Here is a 26,968-nt window from a genome sequence, read left to right as displayed (position 1 = left end):
CCCTCTTTCCAGGCCCTGCTGCTTCCTGGCCAGCGTTATTCTCTCTGCTCAGGACAGATGCAGCCTGGATGTCCCTCTGCCCAAGCCCTCCTTGAGGCCACTGACTCTCCCGCATGGCAGGTCTGTTTTCCTACAGAGGTTCATCACCCTGAAGGCCTAAGGGCACCAATCCTTCTCCGCTTTCACTCAGTGACAGTCCTGCTTGAAAAGAAATTATACCCCTTGTGATGATGATTAATTTCATGTGTCAGCCTGGTTAGGCCCTGATACCCAGTTTCAGGTCAGACAGCAGTTTGGATGGTACTGTGAAGGTATTGGTCAGGTGTGATTAGCATTTAAATCAGTAGACACCGAATAAAGCACATCACCCTCCATAAAGTGGGTGGGCCTTGTCTAATCAGTTGAAGGCGTTAAGGGTGGAAGACTGTGGTCCTCTAGTGGTTCGGATGGTAAAGAATCTGCCTGCAATGCGGGAGACCCAGGTTCAGTCCCTGGGTCAGAAAGAACCCCTGGAGAAGGAAATGGCTACCCACTCCAGTATTCTTGCCTGGAGAATTCCATGGACAGAGGAGCCTGGAGAGCTATAGTCCACGGGGTCACAAAGAGTCAGACACGACTGAGCGGCTAACACACCCCTGATAAAGCAGGAGTTCTGCCCCCAGATGGCCTTCGGACTTCAGCTGCACCATCAGCACTTCCCTGGGGCTCCAGTGTGCCTGCCTCACTGCAGATTTTGGACTTGCCAGCCTCTACAATTGCATGAGCCAATTCCTTCAAATAAGTTCAGTCTCTCTGTGCATGTGTCTCTGTCTGTCTCTACACACACATACACGCACACACACAACACAACATACCCCATTGGTTCGGTTTCTCTGGAGGACTCTGACTGACACACCCTCAAAGCACAAATCAAAGGCCCTCCTAAAACTGAAGGAGAATCAATAGAGCCAGCCTCTTTTCTGGCTCGTCAGTGCCTCACCTGGTTTTTATGCCCTACCACTTACACAGACCGCTTTATGAACGACCATCCAGAGGAATTTTAAGATCTCCCTGGAGGAACCATGTGATCATGAGACTAAAGGAGGAAACTTGCTTTTATGTCTGAATTAAATTTTCAGATACAGTGATTTACTAAAGCAGCTTCCTCTCTCTGGATTGTGTTTTTGGTTATTTTGTCTAAAATTTGCATTCCGTTTCTGTTCTATTGTAAGGAAAAATTCTTCCTGGCTTTCTGTAAAATCACCTTGGTTGGTCTGAGCGTTTTGCCTAGTGTCTGGCACTATCCATGGCTGATTCATGTCAGTGTATGACAAGACCCACTGTGGTATTGTAAAGTGATTAGCCTCCAACTAATAAAAAAAAAAAAAAAAAAAAGTCTGGTATTAATGTCTGGCACACAATAGGATCTCAAACTCTTTTCTAGCACACTGACGGGACTCAGGTTAGGAGTGCCTGGTTAGGTGAGATGGGACAGTCACCTCTGTGCTTGCCTGGCAACCCCTAAGAGTGCCCCTCCTCATCTCTTCTCTGTTCTTCTCTGCAGCTGTGGGTGCAGCGCTCAGCTCCCCTAAATCTATCTGCATGGGAAATACCAACAGAGGAGAAGAAGTTACAGTTGAAAGGAAAGGAAATTCTAAATGTAAATTTTAATTTCTGAGCACTTGAAATTCTCTCTCTTCTCACCCACTCTTTAACAAATAAGTAGGTGACTTTGTTTAAGACCTGTATCAACCTTAAAGCAGCAAAGAATTGCTGAGGAAAGAGAAGTGTTCTCTAGATTCCAGTGAAATGGACCAGTGACTCCGGGACACAACCAAAATGAAAAAAAGGATTTTTCCCTCAAAAAGTCCACAGTCCAGAGGAAATAAAAACAGGTACATCTTTTTTTTTTTTTTTTCGTTTAAAGCATGGGTTATTAGGGATATATTGACAGGTTAAAAGAATAGATGAAAAATAAATCTTGAGGAAGGTGTAAAGTCTTGATCAAAGTCCCATGTTTCAAAGATGTCTGAAACAGAGATGGTCCCTACTGGGGGAATAATGGTAGATTTAACCAGTCAGTTTTCATAAAACCTATAGGCATATTTCCTTTATCCAAGCAGCTTTACTTTTAATCACTTGTCTTAAAGAAATAATAAGATAGGGTGGAAACATGTGTATGTAATTCATTTGATTACAGTGTAGCATATAATGGGAAAAGTTGGAAACACATTTGTAAGAGGCTGATTAAATTATGGTACACATATATTAGGTCTTCCCAGTGGGCACTAGTGGTGGAGAACCTGCCTGCCAATGCAAGAGACACGAAATGCAGGTTCAATGCCTGGGTCAGGAAGATCCACTGGAGGAGAGTATGGCAACCTACTCCAGTATTCTTGCCTGGAGAATCCCATGGACAGAGGAGCCTTGTGGGCTACAGTCCATAGGATGGCACAGAGTCAGATACAACTAAAGCGACTTAGCATGCACGCACACACACATATATAAAGAAAGGCTATGTAATGATTATAAAAGATAAGGCAAAACCATATGTGTTGAAATGTAAAGATATTTACTATTTACAGTGAATGATAAAAGATTACTTATATATAGTATATACTAAATTATATATCATATTAAATAGAGGGAGTTTGAGGAATTGTCAGAGTTATTTTATCATCATTATCATTGTTAACCATCCTTGTCATTTGGGGTCACATCCTAAATATCAGATGATTTACAAATGTTACCACATTAAATCCCCATGACAACTCTCTCTTAGATATTATTATTCAGAATTTACATATGAAAAAAATTAAGTATGGAATGCTAACTTGCCCAAGGTCTAACAGTTAGTGAGATGCAGAGCTGGACTCAAACATCTTTGCCTGACTTAAAAGCTCTCACTCTTTCAAACACCATAAATACATAAGATATGTTGTCCACTTCTAAAAAAAGTAAGTTTATAATCTAATGGGGCAAGAGGAGAGGAAAAAATATATGTAACTAAGGACGATGGTGGTGATAATGATGATGATAATTACTAAAGCTAATTTAGGTCTAACTGTTTGCCAAACTCTAGGTGTTTTATATTTAATCACAGGTGTGAACTTCATGGTTCCTATGGTTACTATGTGACAGGTATGACTATTATCATACTTTACAGAAAAGAAAACTGAGGCCCCAGGTCATACAGTTTTAGGACCTGGCTATTTAGTTACTCCATTTACACCACCTCCAAAGGTAGCACAAGAAAAGAACCAGTGAATTTTCATAAGATATCGAAGGACAGTATTCCTTCCAAATAAGGATTTATAAACTCGGAGGCTGGGAACCTCATCTGCCTATGTTTTCAGGACCTAAAACAGAGCCTGATAAAGAAGCCTGCCATAAACGTTTACTGGCTGGACTAAGCCTTCTAGTCCAGGCATGCTTATTCCAGCCAGAGGAAGCTTTTTATCAGGACCTTAGAGAACTGTGAGTTTGGGTGGGAGGGTAGGGGCCGAGGGGCAAGAAGGCCCATGAAGACGCAGAATAAACCCTGTGAGTTATACTCAGTCTGTGAAGGGCAGGTCTTGGAGAGAGAAAATTGAAAAGAGATGTTTGGTGAGAGTTCAAACCCATGAAAGAGCCTGTGGAAGATAAGTTTGGAGGTTAGATGAGCATAGGTGACAAAGGGCCTTGACTGGCAGGCAAAGGAGTTTGAATTTAATTAGTAAATAAAGACAGATTTATTAAGAATTTTATTTTATTTTTTTTCTAGCAAAAGCTTGACAGACACGGAATGGGACATTAGTTAACATCCAGTAAGATCAAATGAAAGGTAGAGAAACTAGGAACAAGAGATCAACTAAGGGCATCATCCAGTACAGATAAGAGACTGAGAATCTGAGCTAACAAAGTCATAGTGAAGATGGAGAAGAGGAAAGGATGTGAGAAAGATATTCAGAATGGAGAACTGGCAAGTCCTTGGATCCTGTCTGTAAGTATGCATTGTGCTTTTTAAAAAATGACTGTAAATTCTGTGACACTCCTCCTACTGGAGCTGGGGTTTATGTCTGCCCTACTTGAACATGAGCAGAGTGAGTCAGAAGAGACACCATGTGACTCCCACGGCCAGGTTGTAAAGGCCCACGTGGCTTCCAACTGGCCATGCACCACGGTAGAGGTCTTACCACCCTGAGACACCCTCCAGAGGGGCCACGTGGAGGGCTCCAGGCAGTCATCCCACTGACTCCTCTCTCAGCCTCCCTGCTGCAGTCTGGGAGGAGAGTCTTCTTGAGCCCTCCTGCCAGTCAACACCACCAACAGCTGCCCTCAAGACAAACAGATGTACAAGACTCGACCATCTGAGCCTGTATGAGTGCCTGACCTTCGATATCGGGAAGTGTATTAAAACTGTGTGTGTGCTTAGTCGCTCAGTCGTGTCCGAGTCTTTGCACCCCATGGACTGTAGCCCACCAGGCTCCTCTGTCCATGGGATTTTCCTGGCAAGGATACTGGAGTGGGTTGCCATTTCCTCCTCCAGGGGGTCTTCCTGACTCAGGGATCGAACCTGTGTCTCCTGAGTCTCCTGCATTGGCGGGCGGATTCTTTACCTCGAGTGCCACTTGGGAAATTATTGTTCCTTTAAGCCGCTAAGTTTGGGGATGGATTTGTTACATAGTGATCGCTAACTGGCGATAGGGGGGTACAAGTCGGTGTTAGTAATTATGGCCAAAGAAAGGCTCACAGGGGATATGGTTATCCTATCTGTAACTTCAGTATTAGATCAGCCGCACCTAGCAATTGTGCATAAGCACACCTTTATTGACTAAATAAATCAGTTTCTTCTTTTGTGCTAACATGTAACCTCAATAAAGTTTACAAATCTCAAGTGTACAGTTCAGGGAGATTTTAAATATAGATAGGTCCATGTGACCACTCCCCAAATCAAGATTAGACTATTTCCATCTGTTTGGAAGTCTCTCTTATGTCCCCTCCTAGCCTATATTCCCCCCAAAGGTAGTACTATTGTTCTTTTTTATTTGAGGACAATTGCTTGACAACGTTATGTTGATTTCTGCCAAACAATAACGTGAATCAGCCATAAGTATAAATATGTCCCCTCCCTCTTGAACTTCCCTCCTACCCTGCTACCCTATCCCCCCTCCCCAGGTTGTCACAGAGCACCAGGTTGAGCTCCCTGTATTATACAGCAACATTTGTTGTTGTTGTTGTTGTTATTGTTCCGACTCTTTGCAACCCCATGAACCGCAGTACACCAGGCCTCCCTGTCCCTCACCATCTCCCAGAGTTTGCACAACTTCATGTTCATTGCATCCACTGGAGGAGGGAATGGCAAACCACCCCAGTATACTTGCTGTGAGAACCTCATGAACTGTATAAAAGGCCAAACTTCCCATAAGTTGTCTATTTTAAGGCAGCATTATTTTAGTCTCTAATGCCATAAATCAGTTTTATTTGTTGATAAACTTCATCAAAATGGAATCCTCGAGTGTGTATCCTCTGAAATTGTGAAAGTCCTTGTGCGGTCAGATCTCTCCAGATGACCATCCTCTCACTCTCTATAGATTCCTGGCTTCACCCACGTGACTATCCAAATCCTCTTAATTATAGGGCTTAATTAGTCCCTGGTAACTGAGTCTTTCTGACCTCAGTTCCGCCTGTAAACGGTAGCCTCCTTCTCCCCGAGTAGAGAAGACGGCTCCACGTCCAATCTGCTAGCCATCGGCTGTAAATGGGAGGGTGTCACTCCAGGACTCTGGGTGAGATCTCCTGTTCAACAAGCCATTCCTGTCTGCGTTGTTTTCTCGGGGCTCTTTCTTCAGTCTCGAAGCTGAGCAACCACCAAGCTTGCATGCAGGTCTGCGGTTGCAGCCCAAGGGGCATGTGTGTTGTGTGTAGTGATAGTTTGCTTTTCTTCACTGCTATGTAGCATTTCCCTGTACCACTGCCACAATTTATCCTACTGTTGGTGGAGCTTTGGGTTAATAACTCTGAGTTATTACGTATAATGCTGCTATAAACGTGTTTGCAAATCTCTTTTGATCTATCCACTGACAACTCAATTACATCCTCCTTTTTTTCTAACAACATTTTAGAAACCACTAGCTCGCTCGTTATATTTGTTTGCTTGATCAATATCTGGGAAGAATATCTTAAAATTTTTTACCGATATACAACCAGTGATTATTAATTTACCTGCTACTCTTTCACTAAGAGGCACATTTTAGCCAAGTATTCAGAGAAGGGGGGAAGGGAATTGTAATAGCATTATCTTTAAAACATCTTTGTCAGTGTTAGTTATCCCAAGTTAATGATGTGTAGAGCCTATGTTTCTTGCTCAGGAATGCCCCTGAGGTTTGGATGGTAGGTTTTATGGTCACCTGAGCTTCTCCCACTCTAGGTAGGAGTCACACTGAATAGGAAACATGCCTTTTTACAATAAAAGTGAAGAAACATGATCATAACCGTGGAGGTGATTTATATGTGTGTTCTCAGGAAAACTAATTTTAAGAGAAGGGGCATATGTGGAAGTGAAAGATCTGCATGTTGATTCCTTTAAAGTGTTTTTGTCTGTGGACCACCTGGAAAATCTTTTCCCTCCTCAGAAAGTACTTGGATCCCAATTTCAAGACAGTTGGCTCAGTTCATCCCAAGCGGAACTCACCTGGAGATCAGACAATTGAATTTACTAATTAAAAAAATTAAACTAGCTGTTAAGGAAAAACTCATTAAGCACAGGAAAAGAAGTCCTGATACAAGATCCTTTGTTCCGTGGTTATACTTCTCAAAGTCATTCATCCATTTATCCAGCAAACATTTCATGAGCACCAGGTATGGATCAGGCATGGAACTAGGCTCTCAAAAGACAGCAGTGAACAGGGCCAGTATGTCCCCACATGCAGAAGTCTACAGTCAATAGAAAATGTTGAAAATAAAGGGAATTGATGAAGAGTCCTACAGAAGGAGCTCTGAGAAGAGACCGTGAAGTTGATCTCAAAGGACATTTTCATTGCTTTGGTTTACAACTTAAAAGATGTGTCATATGCAAGTGTATATAAATGTATGTTTAAATGTAACTTACTAATGAAAGCCATCAACCCTATAACCCCATGTGACTCAGACAGTAAAGAATCTGCCGGCAATGCAGAAAACCAGGTTCAATCCCTGGGTCAGGAGGATCACCTGGAGAAGGGAATGGCAACCCCCTCCAGTGCTTGCCTGGGAAATCCCAGACAGAGGTATAGTCCACGGGGTCACAAAGAGTCGGACATGACTGAGCAACTAACACTTTCACTTCTTTCAACCCTATAGGACATAGAACATAACTAACCCATGTGGACCTCAGATCCTGCAATGTCTTTGTTTGGAACCCTGTTTGCATTTCTATTGGTGTCTTTCATTGGGTATTGCCACCTGTCAGTAAACTTGATAGACACGTTCAAATTTCGTATATTTTACTTTCAAACTTAGGAAGAGACTAATAGTTTACATATTAACACTTAAAATCAAAGCCATGGTGGTTTATTTAAATTTACACATTATGATCCTTCACAGAGCTATAAACAGAACTCTGATTCATTAAATTGGTAATGACTGCTCCCTGCTGAGAACATTTATTTCTATTTAGTCCTGAGCCACAGCCCATGCCTACCCACAAGTTCAGGGACCTTGAGTGAGCTGTTATCTGAGGTTTGCCAAAAAGTTTGTTTCAAAATAACTGTCCCCGTTAGCCTGCAGAGTTCCACAAAGGAACCAAAACTGCAATTGTGTTTCCAAGAGCCAGCCATTCTGAAATCACCTAACATGTCTGGCACATAAATGTTTATGAAAGCTGAATAGCAGGTAAAAGATTCCTTTAAAGTTGCAAATATATTAGTCAGAAGATCAGTATATTAAGCTCTTATCAGTCTAAGAGAGATTGTGTTAATACTATTTAACTGTCCTGTTACCTAATAAGGAATCAAGGAAGTGAAAAGAGTAGCTTTTGCCCTAAAACCTCTCTGCCTTAAATGCCACAACCCTGGTTAGAAAATTTAAGAGGAAGCTGAGACTGTTCAAAGATTTGGGAAAAAAAAAAAAAAAATCACTCATTTTAAATGCCCCATAGACCAGAGCTGCACTTTGAACTCCCTTTTTCCAGTCCCCCAAAGTGCTAGAGGGCCAAAAACAGTTTTGTTCTCACTAAAAGTCTTCCCAGTCAGTTGGTTCCTATGGACTCAGCTGAAACAGATTCCTGACCACCTCTGGGCTCTGTGAGTGCTGTGATCTATTAGTACTGTCTGCCACCGGCGTGGCAGGGAGGACAGGCAGGACAGATGGCATGTATTGGCCATTTCTGTGCCCCACAATGACGTTTCTGGCAACGAGCTGGGTCAACTTCAAAGTTCAGGAAATTAAAACCATCAACTTCCTGGTAAATGAGATTAGATTATTAGATGGATCATTTGATGCCTCACCCCTCTCTCCTTTAGGTGATTCATCCAAAAAACAATTTATTCACTGTAACTGCTTTGGATATTTTCTTCCTTAAATAAGACTGCAACATTTTAATGGAAAAAAATTTTTAATTTAAGTGTCTTGTAGTTTTTTTTAACTAAAGTCATTGGAAGGACTGATGCTGAAGCTGAAACTCCAGTACTTTGGCCACCTCATGTGAAGAGTTGACTCATTGGAAAAGACCCTGATGCTAGAAGGGATTCAGGGCAGGAGGAGAAGGGGACGACAGAGGATGAGATGGCTGGATGGCATCACCGACTCGATGGACATGAGTTTGAGTAATCTCCGGGAGTTGGTGATGGACAGGGAGGCCTGGCGTGCTGCGATTCATGGGGTTGCAAAGAGTCGGACACGACTGAGCGACTGAACTGAACTGACTGACTGATCAGTCCAAAGTAATACAATCCCACAATTCAGAACATTTACTTAAAATACCAATTCATACAATGTAAACCATAAATTAAACAGCAAATTGATGAACTGGCTGGTTACATTCACATGTATATTCCAGCCAGCCACTTAGTTTCCTTCCTGTTTCTTTCACTTCCATCCCCTATAACTTTAGGCAAGTTGTTTAAATCCTCTAAGCTGTGTATTTCCTTATTGTAAAATGAGTTTATAATAATTCCTTCTTTGCAGGTTGTTTTGAAGTACTGAGATAATCCTAATAAAGTACATATGACACATGCATGAGTAAATATCAGCTCTCATTATCACAGTTTAGAAAAACCTGGAAGGCTGAGTTTTTAGCACATTCAATAGCCAAATGGAAGTATAATTAATTCGGTTGTTAGATCTCTTCTTCCTTTCATGATCACAAACCACTGACTTCTGATTTTGAAGGTTTTAAATACGTTTATGTTTAAGAATGTTCTACAAGTGGAAGGTCCTATAAGATCCACATAAATAAAGTCAAAGGGAAGTAGAAATTAAATTATATTTGAGCACAAAACACATCTGCAGAGACTGTAATGTTTGGAAAAATTTCTCAGATGCATGGGATTTCTCAGAGAAATTCTGTAATTCCACAAGCTATCATAGAGGCAGAGAGAAGAATCAGAAATATGGCTCTAATTACTCCAAAAACTATATTTAAAGGTAACTATTCAGTTGCCTGGTAGCTCCCACCTTGGACTTTCCCGCATATTTTATCTTCCTCTCCTTCTAACTGTGAGCTGGCCTGATTATGGATTAAGCTATTTATCATCTTAGGATTGTTGTTTAGTTGCTAAGTTGTGTATGACTATGTGACCCCGTGGACTGTAGCCCACCAGGCTCCTCTGTCCATGGGATTTCCCAGGCAAGAATACCTGAATGAGTTGCCATTTCCTTCTCCAATCGTCTTAGGATATGTATGGGTAGCTCTTCTTCTTTCAAACCCATTGATCATATCTACATTTACAATATGGGAGAAATATTCAAATATTAATGTCTGGTCATACTTGCTTTGTATAAAAATGTTTACCTGAAGCACAAACACTGCAGCTTTCACAGAGCAAAGGTTCTTATTCATTTTGTGACATTATTTTTAATGTTAGTTTGGTTCTTTTGTGTGTGTATGTGTTGTGTATGTGTGTATTTCTTAATCGGAAAAGACCTTAATTTTCCTGTTCAGAACTCCCACTTGTTTTATTCTTCAAATGTAATTGGACTTCATCATTTCACTAAGTAACTTAAAAACTTGTTCACTCATGTTTAGAAATTAAAGAATCAGTTTACATTAACCTTAAGTATCTTTTTAATTTTGTGAATCAATTTAATTGTGAATCAATTATACTTAAAAATTTTTTTAATTTTAGCATAATTGATTCACAATGTTAATCAAATGTATTAAACATAATAAAAACATATTAATTTTGCTATACAGCAAAGTGATTCCATTATACATATATGTATATTCTTTTTATATTCTTTTCCATTATGGTCTATCACAGGATATTGAATTTAATTCCCTGTGCTATGCAGTAGGCCCTCGTTGTTTATCCATCCTAAATATACATAATAGTTTGCATCTGCTGACCCCAAACTCCCACTCCATCCCTCCTCCACCCCCATCCTTAATAGTATCTTGATATGTGTTGCAAGTTCTATTCTCTGAAATCAGATGCTGAGATGGAATTTGGGTACAAATTTTTTTATTAGGAATCCGTAACTGTGAAAGGAAGGAAGTGAAAGTAGACTGAGGCAGAGAAAGAAATAACCACAGTGCAGGCCAGACAAAACCTCAGCCACAGGGCGAGAAAGTCTGGAATGAGGGCACTGACCACCTGTGCCCCACAGCCAGCTGAAAGGGCCATGCTTTCCCCGCCCATCACACTCAGTCACCAACACCCCAGGAAGGACGTGACCCCAGTGAGGTGGCTGCTCACAGCAGGTAGGTCCCAGGGTGGCTGACAGCAGACTGTCCAGTGAGCACCCTGCCTATAGCGACACGTGCCCTTCCTTACAGGGAGCTGGGGGTGTGGCTCTGTGTCCATCACCATCAGCCTCCGGACATACTGTAAAACCGGTGGCCTCCAGACTGAGGTAAGTAAAACTGATCCACTGGAGACAGGAAAAAATATTAAGAACTTGAATGTATCTTCTACTTTATCTTCTGTTATTATGATTTATTGTTGTTCAGTCGCTAAGTCATGTCTGATTCTTTGCGACCCCATGGACTGCAGCAAGCCAGGCTTCCCTGTCCTTCACTTTCTCTCAGAGTTTGCTCAAAGTCATGTCCATTGAATCAGTGATGTCATCCAACCATCTCATCCTCTGTCGCCTCCTTCTCCCCCTGCCCTCGATCTTTCCCAGCGAGTTCTTTCACACTTTATGATATCCGTTCTTTGTTAGTCATAAAATTGCTAGGTCATAATGGACAAATAAGGTAATCTTGTAAGGCTTTTTTCAATGTGAATATGCATTATTTATTTAAATGTTATGATAGAATGGACATAGCATAAAACTTAACCATTTAAACCATCGTTAAGTGTACAGTTCAGTAGTGCTGTGGATATTTACATTGCTGTGCAACATATCTCCAGAAAGTTTTTCATCTTCGAAAACTGAAACTTTATTACAACTCACCATTCTCCCTTCCCCCCCCCCCCCCCCGCACCTCCTAGCAACCAACCTTTCCCCATTTCTATAAACTTGATGTTCTAGGCAGCTCATATAAGTGGAATCATAATGGCATTTGTCTTTTTGTGACTGGCTTATTCACTTCACCTATTGTCCTCCAGGTTCATCCATGTAGTAGCATGTGGCAGATTTGCCTTCCTTTTATAGGTGAATAATATTCCCTTGGATGGATTGACCACATTTTGTTTATCCGTTCATCCACTGGTGGACACTTGGGTTGCTTTCACCTCCTGCCTAGTATGAATGATGCTGTTCTGAATATGGGTATACAAATTGTCTGAGTCTCTGCTTTCTGTTCTTTTGAACATATATCCAGAATGGATGCTGGATCATATGGTAATGCTACTTTCAACTTTTGGAGGAACCTCCACCCTCTTTTCCATGTCAGCTGCATCATATGCATTCCTACAAGCAGGACACAAAGGTTCCAACTTCTCCATCTCCTCACCAACTCTTGTGATTTTCTGCTCTTTTGATAACAGCCATCCTAATGGCTAAAAGGTGATATCTCACTGTGGTTACTTCATCTTTTTAGCTTTTGTCTGTGGTTGTAATACAAATGCTCTATTTCTACAGTGCCAGATGCATGAGTTTACTCACTCAACCAGGAGTTCTGAGCAGAAGCAAGGGCCAGAGAATGTGCAGCCTTACAAGTCCTGGGAGGGAGTTTCAGCATCTCCATGCCAACCTGGAAACTGTTGAATGACAAGTATGTAAAAATATATTGGGATGGTGATGAAATATCTTATCAATGACATTAGAAGATCAAAAGCTTCTAGGCAATTTTTTTAAGGGAAGTTCTTTGGGGCTCCAAAAAACAGTCTAGGCTCCTGAGACAAATGCTTGCTTCCTGGTTTTCAGCCAAAAACACACATAAAATTATTATTTGGCTTGTACAACACATATACACATTAAGACCTAAATTAAAATGTGCAAAATTCATACTTTTGGCAGAGTAGTAAAAGTTGCATGCATAGCAGTAAAATGAAATAAAACCCAAATACATTTAAATTAATGTTAAAGAATAAAACCAAATAAAACCTAAAGATATTTAAATTACTGATTAGAAGAGAAGCATTTCTCCTTAGCTTTCTAGTTGTTCTCACAAGCAAAAACCCAAGTTGGCACATAGAAAATGTCATTGTTTAGGTGTTTGAGGCAAATTTGAAATTATCTGCACCAGATTACCCAGTTTTTTGGAGACTGGCAACTCAAATGACTGCATACCAAAAACAGCCCTGCAAGATGATAACAAAAAATAAATAGAATCAGACAGTCCCATTAGACACGGCTCTCTTCCACGTGAGTTTACCTACTGAGTGAGTGTCAGAAGATACTAGTGCACAAGAGAACATTCCAAAAGCTCTCTGGTGGCTTTTGTACTAAAAGCCAAGTCATCTTTTCCTATCCAATTCCTTTCAAACATTAGAAAAGCCTGAGAAAGATTGAACGCAGATAGATTTCAAAGAGATACTTGGACAGCGTAAATGTTAGATATAATTATAAGCTCCTTAGTGCTTCCCTGGTGGCTCGGATGGTACGGAGTCCACCTGCAATGCAGAAGACCCAGGTTCAATCCCTGGGTTAGGAAGATCCTCTGTAAAAGGGAATGGCAGCCCACTCCAGTATTCTTGCCTGGAGAATCCCATGGACAGAAGAGCCTGGCAGTCTACAATCCATTGGGTTGCAAACAGTTGGACACAACTGAGGCGACTTTCACTTTCACGAGCTCCTTATAAAAATACAGAAGACTGATATGGGTTAATCAGTTACTACCTTGAGTGCTACAGAAGAGTTACATTTATTCCAACAGAAACCAAGATGTGACTTGAGACCAACAGAGGGTGAGCCAGTGATGTTTTCCAAGGGAGACCTTGGACTAGATGGCAGCCATCGCAGGCTCTCAAGATCTGATCTGGCTCTTACAGGAGTGGCAACAGTGACGGAAAGCACTAACAATTTTGGTTTCTAAAGCTTTTGTTCTTGTTGTTGCTTAGTTGCTAAGTCATTTCTGACTCCTTGTGACCCCATGGACTATAGCCCACCAGGCTCCTCTGTCCATGGGATTTCCCAGGCAAGAATACTGGAATGAGTTGCCATTTCCTTCTCCAGGGGATCTTCCAGACCCAGGGATCAAACCCAGTCTCCTGCATTGGCAGGCAGCTTCTTTACCATTGAGTCACCAGGGAAGCCCTTTTCTAAGGCTTTACTTGCATATATTTCCCATATGCTTTACAAACCCAGCTAGCTCATATTATCTCTAACTCCTAAAAGTCATAGAAATAAAGTACTATCAGTGAGGCCTGAGCCATTTATGAGGATCCAGGTGCCTGAAAACTACTCAGAGTTAGTGAAACCCTTGTAATAATAACCTGGACATCGCCTAGGGTGCAGGCCCAGGTGTGTTATTCTCCACACTACCAAATGCAAAGCCAAATGTTCCATCTTCATAAAAGATGCATCTAGACCTCCAACATATTCATAAGCAATATGTGCAGGCGTGAATTTTCCATTTCTTGTCATAATAGAGCTATGATAAGGTAGTAAAACTACTCTCCTAGATGACAGTTAAAAGAAGATAAACCTTTACAATTAACATCGGCCACTTTCCTGAGATAAGGGAGGTTTTGTGGGTTTCTTCATGATTAAGTTGACACAGTGTGGAAAAAGCCCCCAAACTGAGGTCAGCTCCATTCCTCATTGGTGATCCTATCATGCTTAAAAAGATAGGTTGTTTAGCAGTGATGATTTTATGATCAGATTGTTTCAATCCATTCTATAACAGTAGATAAAGTTATTTAAAAAGACAAGCAGTAAAGTCAAAAGATTTTAAAACTTGTCTGAGAGCATTGATGGATGAATACTAAGAAGAGTGCCTCAGACTTTGTCATGTAAAATTCAGCTAACTTGTGTGCTTTGGGCCCCTGCTAAGGGCTGTTAGCTGCCAGAAGAATCACAGTGGGCACTGCCTAGACCCACAGGGTTCCCAAGCCTAGAGTCTAAAAGACATAAAGGACACACGAGTGTACAGCCACTCTGGGTTTAGAGTCAGATCTCATTTATTAAGGGATCCAGATGTCTTATATCCACTTTTTAATGGTCACAATATGGGCTTCCCTGGTGGCTCGGTTGGTAAAGAATCTGCCGGCAATGCAGGAGACCTAGGTTCGATCCCTGGGTTGGGAAGATTCCCTAGAAGAGGGCGTGGCAACCCACTCTATTATTCTTGCCTGGAGAATCCCCTTGAAAGAGGATCCTGGCAAGCTACAGTCTGTGGGGTCACAAAGAGCTGGACACGACTGAGTGACTAAGCACACAGTGGTCACAATATAATATCACTGTGACGACTTCGTTTATGGTTTGTTTTACTACGTGCTAATCAATAAGGCACTGTGCTAAGCACTTGTACATGTGGATTCTTTTTCAGTTTAAAGCTTAGAAAATATGAAGTAGGTACTATTACTGTTTCCATTTGACAAATGGAGCAATTGATACATGGAAATAGTAACTAGGAGGTAAAATTTATTATATTATTGATCTATTTAAATCTGTATGTTGTAATTAGAAAAGAGTCACCAGGGTCTAAAGCCTGGCAGCCTGGCAATTAAAGCCCCGAATTTCAAAATACCCCTAGGAATGGAAGTGTATGTACACTGAAATATATATATATATATATATATACACACATATATATTATATATATACATATATATATATACACATACACACATACATGTGTGTGTGTGTGTGTGTAGTTCTTTTCTTTTGGCCCCACCACCTGGCTTGTGGGATCTTAGTTCCCCAATCAGGGATTAAACCCAGGCCACAGAAGTGCCGAGTTTAACCACTAGATCACCAGGGAATTCCCTGAAATATATATTTTTACTAAATGCATATTATTTCCCGCCGCCCCCCCACCCCTGCAATGTCTGGTCATAAGGAGAAGTTCTCTTTAAAAAGAACTGCCAAAGCATCTTGAGTTAATCTGGGTAAGCCTTTCATTTTGAAGCCTAATGAACATCTCAACTCACTCTTTCCTTTTACCATCAATCTCTCCAGTTTCTCATGTCCAAGCTGTCCTCTTTTTTTCTGAGGTATCGAAACACACATGGCCAAATCAAACAATAAAATTTCCAGGAGCTCTGACTTGGAGAGCCCTGTGGCTGGGAGCAGACTTACACGGCCGCAGGCACAGTGCTGAGCCAATCAGGCTCCTTCCCACACTTCCAGTTCTTATATAATACACACAGACCCCCGTCTCTGTTACTAGAAGAGTTAGAGGAATTGGCGATGTCCTTCCAGATAGACCTGTTTGTCTGTTGGCCACATCTTGAAATGAGCTTCACTTAGATCCAGTGGAAAAGTCCAACAGAGGAGAAGGCAGGGTTCTGGCTGAAGAGAAAAGCCTTGGGTTTCCTGTCTGTAACCTTGACAAAGCTGTTAAATGTCCAGGGATGACAGCAAAGAGTGCAAGGAGAATTCTGAATGTGACAGCCAGTCTGCCAGCTATTTCATCCACACACCGCAGGCTTCACAGACTGCCCAGAAACACTCATGTCTACACAGCAAGAGGGAACCCCGGGGCTGGGTGCTGACCAGGGAGGCAGCCATGGTGTCATCAGGGTCATGCCAGACTGCATCTGGGACTCAACCCACTGTGGTTTTTAAGAATGTGGGGTACATGAGGCAGAAAGCTGGGTTTGAGTCTGTGCTCTCACTACCATGCATGTGATTTGGAGAAAATAACCTTCTGAAACCTTCTCTGTTCAAGAGAGATATGACTCCCCTTCTCAGGTTTTCTGACTATGAAAGCAGACAGTGCATGAAAAATTAATAGAAATCCTGGCATGTGGGACACACTTGATCAGTTCAATTCAGTCACTCAGTCATGTTCGACTCTTTGCAACCCCATAGACTGCAAGATGCCAGGCTTCCCTGTCCATCACCAACTCCCAGAGCTTGCTCAAACTCATGTCCATCAAGTCAGTGATGCCATACAACCATCTCATCCTCTGCCGTCCCCTTCTCCTCCTGCCTTCAGTCTTTCCCAGCATCAGGGTCTTTTCCAATGAGTCAGTTCTTCTCATCAGGTGGCCAAAGTACTGGTGTTTCAGCTTCAGCATCACTTTATAGATGTTACTTTTTCTTTTGTTTGACTTTGATAACACCAGCATTGGTATGTTTTTCCCTCAGTAAATCACACTGAATGCTTTGGTATCATCACAACAGACTTTATTTTCCCTACACAACTGTTTAGTGTCTCTTATTGATGTTTAAAGTAGAGATCAAGTTCAAATATGTTTTCAGTAAGGAAACCCCAGTGGTAGTAATTACTTTAGTCCTGCCTGTGGAATAATTTCATACAGATAAAAATATATATTGAATGTAATAGGGACAGCAATTCTATTTTTTAAACTCAAATATTTAAAAATTTAAATAAGCCAACCAGTTTTTGAAAATTCTGCAGAAAAGATTTTCTTCTCTAAAATTGATAAGACCCTGTTAAGTTACTTTTAGCTTTTCAGAAATAGGACGGCATGAATAAAAGATGTTCATCTAAAATATTTTTGTCCTTGAGGGCAAGAAAAGAGAAACCACAACTTAACTTGCCTGCACCCTCCTCCAGGATCCAGTGCCTGGTACCAGATATTGGCCTGTAGAGGGCTCTGGGCAGTGCCCCCCACTTGCTCTTGACTGCCATGCCACCAGACACCCTACCTTGCAATTTTATCTCCCCAAACCTATTAGCTTTCCAAGATACTCTCCAATAAGCCTTTCCCTGCTTACTTTCCCTGAACTCACTTTCTTCAGCTTCTACAACTTTTACAGTCTAAGCACATACTCAGTGCTCTGTCAACCACTGTTGAATCTCAGCAATTCAGCTTTGTCATCCCCAATCAGGTTACAAATTCCTCAGTGGTCGAGACTTCTTTTACCCCGCACTGGTAAGATGGAGTAATTGTTCAGTGCTTGTACTCTAAAATGGGACAGTCTGGGTTCAAATCCCAGCTTCCCACGTGGTAACTGTGACCTTGAGCGAATGGTAGGAATAATATGAATACTTTGCCTCATTGGGATGGTGTGATTTAATAACATGAAATCTTAGGAAAGGGCTCAGCCTGTCTCAAGTGCTATGTCATTGCTAGCATTTGTTACTGTGCTGGGCCACATAGTGAAATCTCTTGGGTCTCTGTATCAGTGAACATGGGAAGCTGCAGATGAGGCCAAGTGTGGATGAAGAGATGGTTCTGCACAGAACATGTGGGACACAGAGGGAAAGAGTCACCCAGGCATTTATGGAGTAGAGAGTGCACCTTAAGGGCTGTATGAGACTCATCACTCTCATGGTCCAGTCTGTGGCACATGGAGGGTATTCAATAGATGCCTGTCAAATTAGGCAATCACTGGACTACTGAAGGAAGTCCATTTGGTAGATGCCTCCAAAGGCACACTGCTGCTACATGATGGACCAAGAACAATTGTAAAATGAGAAACCTCATTGGACTGAGAAACATGGTGGTGTTTGAAAATGGGCCAGCAAATTCATCATCTCACCAGGTCTTGCTTGGCTCCATTAGTGTCCTTGAATTGACTTCTAAATAGACTGACTGTTATGAATTTAGCAAGCTTGGAGCATCATGACGGCAGCAGCAAAGATCACAGGGACCACATTACAGGATCACAGCATCACACCTTCTCATCACCCCACCGTCCCACCAGGCTTCCCTACCTTTGACACCTTCTAATTGGGAACCAGCATGGAGATGCCCTCTCCATTAAGCCTAAACTAGGACTGAAGACACAGCTAATGAGGTTCTGAGTTGAGCTTGAGTTGTCCCTCAGTAACCTCCCCCCTTGCCTGACCTGAGAAGGTGACTTTAGACTTGATTTCTGAAGTCAGTTGTCCACACACCTCTCTCCCCCATGTGTCCCAGTCTCAGAAAATAATATAGTGACCCATCTGTCTGAGCTCCTCCCCTACTCTGGCAACTTCTTCCTCCTTCCTGAATCCTGCCCATCCCGATCCCTGCTTCCAATGGGGAGGCCTCTTTCCTGAACCCCTGTCTGAATCCTACCATTGTCTTTGCTCTGCCCACCTAAGAAGACACACCTGGATCCTTTGGTGCTGGTTATTGACAGAAACTGTGACTGAAGGCTGAGTTTTTTAAATACCATGCGACCTGAACCTCCACTTTTACCCAGGCCACTCCCAAGCATTAATGGCAATCCAGCAAGTGAAGCTCATGAGAGGTCATAGCTCCTTCCCCATATTCCTGCCTCAACACAGAATCCCAAGATGTCACAACTAGAGTAGGGTCCTACCCCGATGGCCCCTCTGCTAAAGTCCCAAGTGTGGAGAACGTCCAAAAGCCCAGAGCCAAACCTTTACTCGTAGGCTGCTCACCATGAAAGTCATTTCCCAAATGCCATCCACAGTACTTTGTTTTTTGTTTTTTCGGTCATGCCATTTAGTAAGAAGAAAATGTTGCTGAGAATGATGTAGAAAACATTTTTTCAAGCTTATACCATATACCATCATACATTTTATATATGAATCATCTCTGGATGAATATTTTTATTGCTTCCCTCAATTTTTATTGTAAATTACTCTGCAATAGCCTTTTACATACAAATTTGTACATGTGTCCATTTATTTCCTTGGAGTGTATTTATGAAAGCAGAATTGTGGAGTCAATATCATTTTTAGGGCTTTTGATATACTGGATATGTATAGTCTTTCAGAAAGATTTTACCTTTCAGAATTCTGTCGAGTGTATATGAGTCATGGAATTCTAAGACGAATAGGAGCCTTGGGAATCACCTGCCTAAGTTTTACTTTGAAGATGTGTCTACTAAGACCAGAAATGGTAAGCCATTTACCTAAAGATGGAGGTCAGAATGTAAATTTTGACTTGTGCATTTTTATGACATTTTTCCTTGCACATTGCTTTCATAAGATTTAAGCAGCCAAAATTATGAGCTTAAGGACTTAAATCTAGACAACAAATTCTGTGTTTTCATCCTCACTCCTATTTCTAAGTCTTAATATTCCATGCCACATTATAAACTCATGAAATAGAGTTTCAATATTCAAGGAAGATCTCAAGCTTTCAATTACCAAGAAGGAAATTCTACTTGGAAAAATGCCTGAGCTTAATCCATGGTCCAGCCTTCTGGTCTCTCTTTCAAAACCATCTGTTTAATTGATGGACAGAGCTGGGCTCAGAAACCAGATGTGTTTTCCAAAGAAGTTGCTGTTATTCTAGAGGACAGAATGTCTGACTCATGACAAAAGGCAGGAATTTTCTTGTTTATATTAGTTGTTAAATGTGGAACAAATCGACAATATGTCTCTTCTTAAAAATGCTTTGGCAGGCTGTAGCTCTTTTCTATTTACAAATCTTTGCTAACATAATTATAAGATTGCTTGCCTTAAATATCTTTCTCTGAAGTTCGCTAGCCTGTATGTAGCTCCCACCACACAGCCCAGAATCCTGTGTGCTCTGTGGAAATTTTCACAAATACAGCACTAACAGCAAACAAATGTGCCTTCTCATTTTTGCTCTCACATAATAGGGCTCAAGGACAGAAAGATTAACTGGATATAGAAAGTTTCTAATGATCACAAATATTTTAAGTTTAAGACAATAGAGGAAAGGTAACTAGGCCGATCATTCCATATTTTAATTCAACAAATATTTATTGAGTCTTAATTATATATCAAGTACTTTGCCAGACAGTAGAGCTAAAATACGAAGGTGAACAAAACAGACGTGAACATAACTTACAGTGATGTTTTCTTTTGGGGAGGGTTTTGATTGCTTTGCTTAAGTCTAATTTACAAAGAACTTAATCTGTTTAGCTTTGTTTCCTTGTAAGTCCAAATATAACATCTTAAACCTTCAATCAGTCCTCAGTGAAGTCTGTGCTGGTTCTCTCTCTTGCAGCTTAAAAGCTTGAAAGTATCATGCATTTCTCCTCTGTCAGGTAGAAAGTACACAGGGCTTTAGAAAAGAACAGATGTGACAGTTTTATTTTCCCCTGAGTCTATTCCAATAAGACTGACAATATCCCATTCATTGATGCCAATCTTGATCTGCATAGAATGGAGAATCCATTCTAAGTTAAGATGGAGTCTTGGTACAATGATTTGGCTTATTATACACTGCCAGGAATCTGTAATTCCAAAATATGTTCAGTAGGTCTTGGCTGACTCATGCTTTTTTAAGTTCTAAAATTTCTTCTAAGAGATCTCTCTATCACTGTAATAAGTTGTTTTCTTCTACAAAATTTCCTTTTAAAAGTTATTTGCACTCTTGAGTTCAGTCACTCAGTCATGTCCAACTCTTTGAGACCCCATGGACTGCTGCATGCCAGGCCTTCCTGTCCATTGCCAACTCCTGGAGTTTACTCAAACTCATGGCCACTGAATAGGTGATGCCATCCAACCATCTCATTTGCACTCAGGCCAATCAGTAAATGTTTTGCAGGCTCAGGTTAAGGCATAATCAGGTAGATTATTCCTTAACTTTAATCCTAGATTGTGATATAAAATACGATAAAATTCATGCTTTTTAAGTGTAAAAAATAATAACTTTAATCCAGAAAATTTCATTTTGGCATATCTTTTAAAAGAGCTAACAAACTCCCCTCCCCACCCCACCCCCACACTGCTCCAGTAAATCCATACAAGACAACAGGACTCTAGGTCTGAAGAGTTCCAGAACCTTCCTAACCCTCGTCTCCCCCCCTCCCCCTACAAATCCACTGTGAAAGGTCATTCTTCAGTGTTTCATGTCTTTTCATGTCTTCAGGTGTTTCCTATGACCATAGGAAGACTAAATCTTCGTTCATTCATTTTCCATTTATTCAACAAATATTGGGAGGAAAAAATTTAAATATCTAGCACTGTACTTACTTTGTAGTGTCCAGAGTGATTTAAGAATCGCTGTGTCGTAACAACCTATAATGGGAGAGAATCTGAATAAGATTCTATATATGAACCACTTATACCTGGCACTAACACAACATTGTAAATCAACTAAGAAATCAACTGACAAAAAGAAAACGACTAACGTGTCCAGAGAGCTCACTCTGCTACAGGACAGCACACAGGCTCAGACTCTCAGCACAGATGCGCGTGGATTCAGAGACCTCATCCAGCGTCAAGCTTTAGTAATAATATCAAAGATACAGGTCACTGTGAGTCAACACTCAAAGTAGAGAGAGGTCTGTCACCCTCACACAGTCTTGGGGGTCTTCCCAGCCATAGCAGGCCTCCTCTGGCCACATTAACTCAGACAGCAACCTGAGAGATGTGCATCACTGTCACCGAGGAGCCCCTTCTCAGGCAGGACGTTTTTCCATCAAAGGGAGTCGCACAGCTTCTGTGAGGAAATCCAGGATTCCAGGGACACCGTGCCCCACAGATCCCAGCTTCATTTCCCACAAGCAGTCAGTCCTGCACAAACGATATCGCCTAAAAAACATCTAGCTTGTTTGTCAGGGACACCACTAGGGTGTTTGCACAAAGATTACGAAGAGATCCCATGGGAAGAGACAGAAGGAATTGCAAACCTACTGCTTCATTTGTAAACCTCCCATTACCCAATGTGAGACCGGCTCCAAAAGGAAGACAGTGTGACCCGCCCTTTTCCACACTAGCCCCAATAAAGGCCCTCCTGCTCGGTGTCTGTTGGCAGAAATAGGAGACCAAACCTGGGTTTAGAAGCAAAGGAAGGCTTTATTCTTTGATTAAAGGATGAACAGGTGGGAGCTCTCTGGCTAGAGCACAGGCTTTCCCCCACGCAGGCTGTGGGAGAGGCTGCTTTAGAGGTCAGAGGGGGAAGGGGTGGTGTTCTCCAGGGAAAGACAGAGCTGTGCTGTTCACTGCCCCAAATCACGGCATCTGGCATAGGCCCCTCCACTCAGTTCACTGACGCCATCTTGGATCCAGGTGCCGTGTGCCGCCCCGCTGCACTCAACCCGCAGATGCCAATGCCGCCATCTTGAGTGGAGATGGCATAGCCTCCATTTGGAACCAGGAATTCCGGAGGGAAGAGCCTGGTGGCAAGGCCTCCACGCAGCATCCCAGGAGCAAATGAAGCTGAACTGAGACAGAGGGGAAAACAAGGTAAGACTTTATTTTATTCTCTGGGTTCTATCTTTATCCCACGCGGATTGTTAATGAGCTTTGTAGTGAGGATGGAAGACCAACAGAGACCTAGCGGGGATTAGAGTTGGTGATTTTTGTCCAGGATTGGCCTTGACAAGTCAAACTGAACCATTGTGTTAGTTGCACAGAAGTTGAGAGGGGAGAAACTGCCCACTGTTTTACATTTCATGGGGATTTTGCTAAACATTTTTGCAGCAAGGGTCCACCCACCCCAGCCCCCCAACCCATGCCCCACATTCCCTTCAGAACAGACACCATTTCCACTGCAGCTCCTGGCCTGGAGGGTCCCTGCAGGGCAGGCCTGGGGCTGAATGTTTGCAGGTAGCAGCTCATTGAATTAACAGGCCTGAGGGTGGATACTACTAACCTCTCACCAGTCTGAGCTCCTGAGGCTCTAAGAAGTTACACCCTTGCTCCCAAGCCTGCCAGTCTCCACCCAGGCCAAGGTCAGGGTCTCAGTCACCACCCTCCTCCAAGTCAGGGTGGGGGACCCAGGAGGGGGTGCCTTAGATGCTTCAGGGGCCCTTCACTCTCCTGAGGCCCCAGAAGCTGTAGAAAAGAATCACCCCCAAAGAGCCAGCTCTCTTTCTAGACCCTTCTCTGGATTGGGGGGAGGGTGACCCACATACCCAGCAGCCCAGTTTGCTAGGGAGAACACTGGTTAAAGCATTCCGTAGAGCACAGGGCCTAGATGAGAGAAGCCAAAGGGAGGTCTTAGAGAAGCGTATCTTGGTCTATACCAATCGTGAATCTTGACTCACCTCTGAAAGGTCCCAGAAATCATAACTTTCCCTATTCAGGCATCTTCTAAAGTTTATGATAAACTGTCAATTATTATTGCAGTTACTATAATAAACAGCAAATTCATCAAAAGACATCAGTGTTGGAGGAAGCTGACATGGAGGGGTGGTGATTCCTAGCAGTATAGACTATCTCCTGAAAGATGCTCAAGGAGACACTATGTTTTGATGGCCTTGACTCTTCAGTTCAGTTCAGTCGCTCAGTCGTGTCAGACTCTGCAACCCCATGAATCGCAGCACACCAGGCCTCCCTGTCCATCTTGACTGTACACACGAGCAAAAATCGAAGCCCCTCCGTCCCTATTCCCAGGGCTAGTGGTGTTTCAGAGCATTTCCTTGAATTCAGAACTCTTTGTATTGAATGAACTCATGCTACACTGCAAAAGGCCCTTCTGCATTGTTCATAAGTCCTAAAGAACAAAATAAATAAAGATTTTTGTGGTGATAATACTTTTCCAGGAGTAAGACACACAAAAAAGATTTTAATCATATCAATTTTGTAATTGAATTTGGGTATTTTTTTCCTCCTGCTGTAATAGAGACAATTTTTAGAAAGAAATTGGATGTATGCAACCAAGACAAAGAACATTTTGAGGCAACACACATCTGTGGCTACTGAGTGCATGTTTTGAATTACATTTAAATTGCTTGAAGAGCATTTGGCAAATGGAAAATTTTAAGTTGGTTTAAGCTTTTCCATGGACAATTTAGGTTTTGTACTGTTATTGTTATATCTGTGCTTTTGCATTCAAATCTTTTCAACCAGCCTGGAAAAGAGAAAAAACATTGTGTTAAAGGCTTTTTAATGACATAGTAACTCCTCTTGACAAACAGTGGATCTGTTCCATTATCTTATCTGCCAAAAAAGAAATATCTTCCAGGAGAATAATATGTGCTTAATCATGAAAGCTTTCAGCTTTGAAAGCTTCAAATGATAGAATCAGCAACAGAAATAAGTACTCTACATCCCCAAATTAGATGTGTTCTTTTGATTATCTTGCAGTAACATCTGTGGTAACAATACTTTCTGGAAACCACTGCTGATATACTCAAATAGGTTTACTAAGTTGGCCTGGTTTGTCATATGAAAAATCAATGACTTAAACAAACATGGGATTGCCCCTCCCCTCGCCGTTTGCCCTTTGGCCTCTCTGTTCCACTGGTGGGGTTGGGGGTGGGGTTGCCATCAGCCCCAGCTCTGGAATGGCAGTCCTCAAGTTCAAATCCCTCGCCACGGAGGTGACTGGAATCTCAGGAACAGTGAGGCCAGTCAGCTCCAGTGAAGCCATATTTATTTTTGCTGCCTTGAGAATTGCAGAATTATCATCAAAGCACAATTTATAAATTAGAAAATGCACCCACTCAGAGTGGATATATTGTCCTGCTTCCAGACCACTCTTAGTAGACCTTTTCTTATCCCCAAGGATAGGCTACTTTGCAGGTAAGAACTCAGGTTCAAGAGTTCTAAAGCCCATCTTACCTGGGTAGGCCCAGATAAGGGGTAGCACAGATACATGGTCGTCTGGCAGTCTCTGATCGTGAACAGGAAATTCTGTGATTTGACCTCTTTAAGAAATAGTGCCTGGGGACTTCCCTGGCGGTCTAGTGGTTAAGACTCCGCTTAAGTGCTTCCATTTCAGGGGGCATGGATTCAATCCCTGGTCATCATTGTCATTTGGTCACTAAGTGGTGTCCAACTCTTGCAACCCCATGGGCTGTAGATCGCCAGGCTCCTCTGTCCATGGGATTCTCCAGACAAGAATCCTGAAGTGGGTTGGGAGAACTAAGATTCCACACACACTGTGACAGGGCCAAAAGAGGGGAAAAAAAAGAAAGAAAGAAATTGAGCCTGTTCTACCTCTGTGTCTGTAGTGTTTCGTCCTTTGGTTGTACATTTACTCAAATTGCATTATATATTACAGTACTATAAAAGACAGTCTCCATTTGGATCAGTGTCAGGGTTGGTGTGGTGCTGGAGGGTAGTTTGCTGATTTGGGGAGAGGGTGAGTAGAGAACTGATGAGAAGATTACAGAACTATCAAAGTTTTGGATACAAATGTGTTCTTGGTTGTCAAATGGATGATAACAGAGGCTAAATTTCTGAGAGATTTGAACATGTGGGAGACTAAGGGAACGCTGAGAATTTCCACGCCATTGCCTTAGGACTTTTCATTCCTGGCCCCACTTCACCCTTCCACGTGGGAGAACCCATACTGAACAGCAGAACTGGAAAGAAACCCTCAGCCTTCCAGAACCACCAAGTAGTCTATTATTCATGATCTGCATCAGCCCCAATAGACAGAAAAAGCTTCCCTGTGTCTTAGGTGAAATATCATCAGTGCTGAGGCAGAATCAGGGGATTTGGTTTCACAATGTTATACTTCATATGGAAAGTGTAGAAACAGAAAACCCTGAACAGATGATATAATCTGAAAATAAATTTCATCAACTCTGCCTCTTTCTCCAAAAAAAATAATAACACAATCAAAATACAGCCAAACAATTTTATCCACGAGAAGGATTGCTGTATTCTTACAAATACCTCATTGGTAAGATTCATTGTAGCTCGTCTTACAAAAAATAAGAACCTTAATATAAATCATTCTGATAGTACATTAGGTCTTTAAGTAACATACAAAATTTGGGTTCTGAGTATGCTTCTATGTGTTAAAAATAAGTTCACTTTACTCAAATTATTTACGCATGTGCAATGCATGGTAAGGAGTTTAATGATGGTGATGGTAGTGATAATGTTTGGAACAGCTGTGGAAGTAGATTCATACACTGATTTGGTCTATGTGACAATCCAGATGCAGAAAGATTCCACCCAAACTTGGGGGAAAATGTATGGCCATTCAAAATAAACTGAAATGCACTTTTTTGAAAAGCATATTAATAACAATGCAAATGCCTTTTCTATCTGAATTTTGAAAAGCAGAGTAAAAATGAAACTCATTAGAGAGTATGTGTGGAAAATTTAGATGTTAAAAACCTGACTTAATTGACTGAAAAACAAAGACTGCTGAAGTGAATGTGACTTGAGTTAGGGTTTAGTTTAATTAAGAAGAAGCTAGCAGTCCTAATGACTTTGAAGGAAGCTATGTAATTCTCTGCACTTGAGCGAGGCTAATACGGCCAACTGCCAACATGTGTGCCTTTCTGCAAATGGGCATTTTAAGCAGCACTTTACTGCAGTGCTTACAGGGCTCAGCTGAGTCAGTCACAGTTTGGTTGTCTTTTTCTTGGTTGCCATAGAGGCCAACTACAGCATCCTCAAATCACTCGTTAAAGGTTAATTTGATAGGAATGTTAAAATTATCTGGGCTAGCCATATTGTGGCCCGGTTATTGTGCTAATTGGAATTGGGTGAGTTGTGTGTTGATAT

General features: G+C 41.8%; 1 long non-coding RNA gene across 1 annotated transcript; it reads left to right on the top strand.

The window, feature by feature from the left end:
• Positions 1–1,763: 1,763 nt before the first annotated feature.
• Positions 1,764–19,451, top strand: LOC133042607 (uncharacterized). Its single transcript, XR_009689535.1, has 4 exons — positions 1,764–1,874; positions 3,743–3,961; positions 12,184–12,316; positions 19,369–19,451. It is a non-coding gene; the product is annotated as an uncharacterized LOC133042607 (long non-coding RNA).
• The last annotated feature ends 7,517 nt before the right edge of the window (positions 19,452–26,968 follow it).

Source organism: Dama dama, chromosome 21, assembly GCF_033118175.1.
Source record: "Dama dama isolate Ldn47 chromosome 21, ASM3311817v1, whole genome shotgun sequence".
NCBI lineage: Eukaryota > Metazoa > Chordata > Mammalia > Artiodactyla > Cervidae > Dama > Dama dama.
The sequence above is the reverse complement of the archived record's forward strand: the minus strand, read 5'-3'. Positions and strand labels throughout refer to the sequence as shown.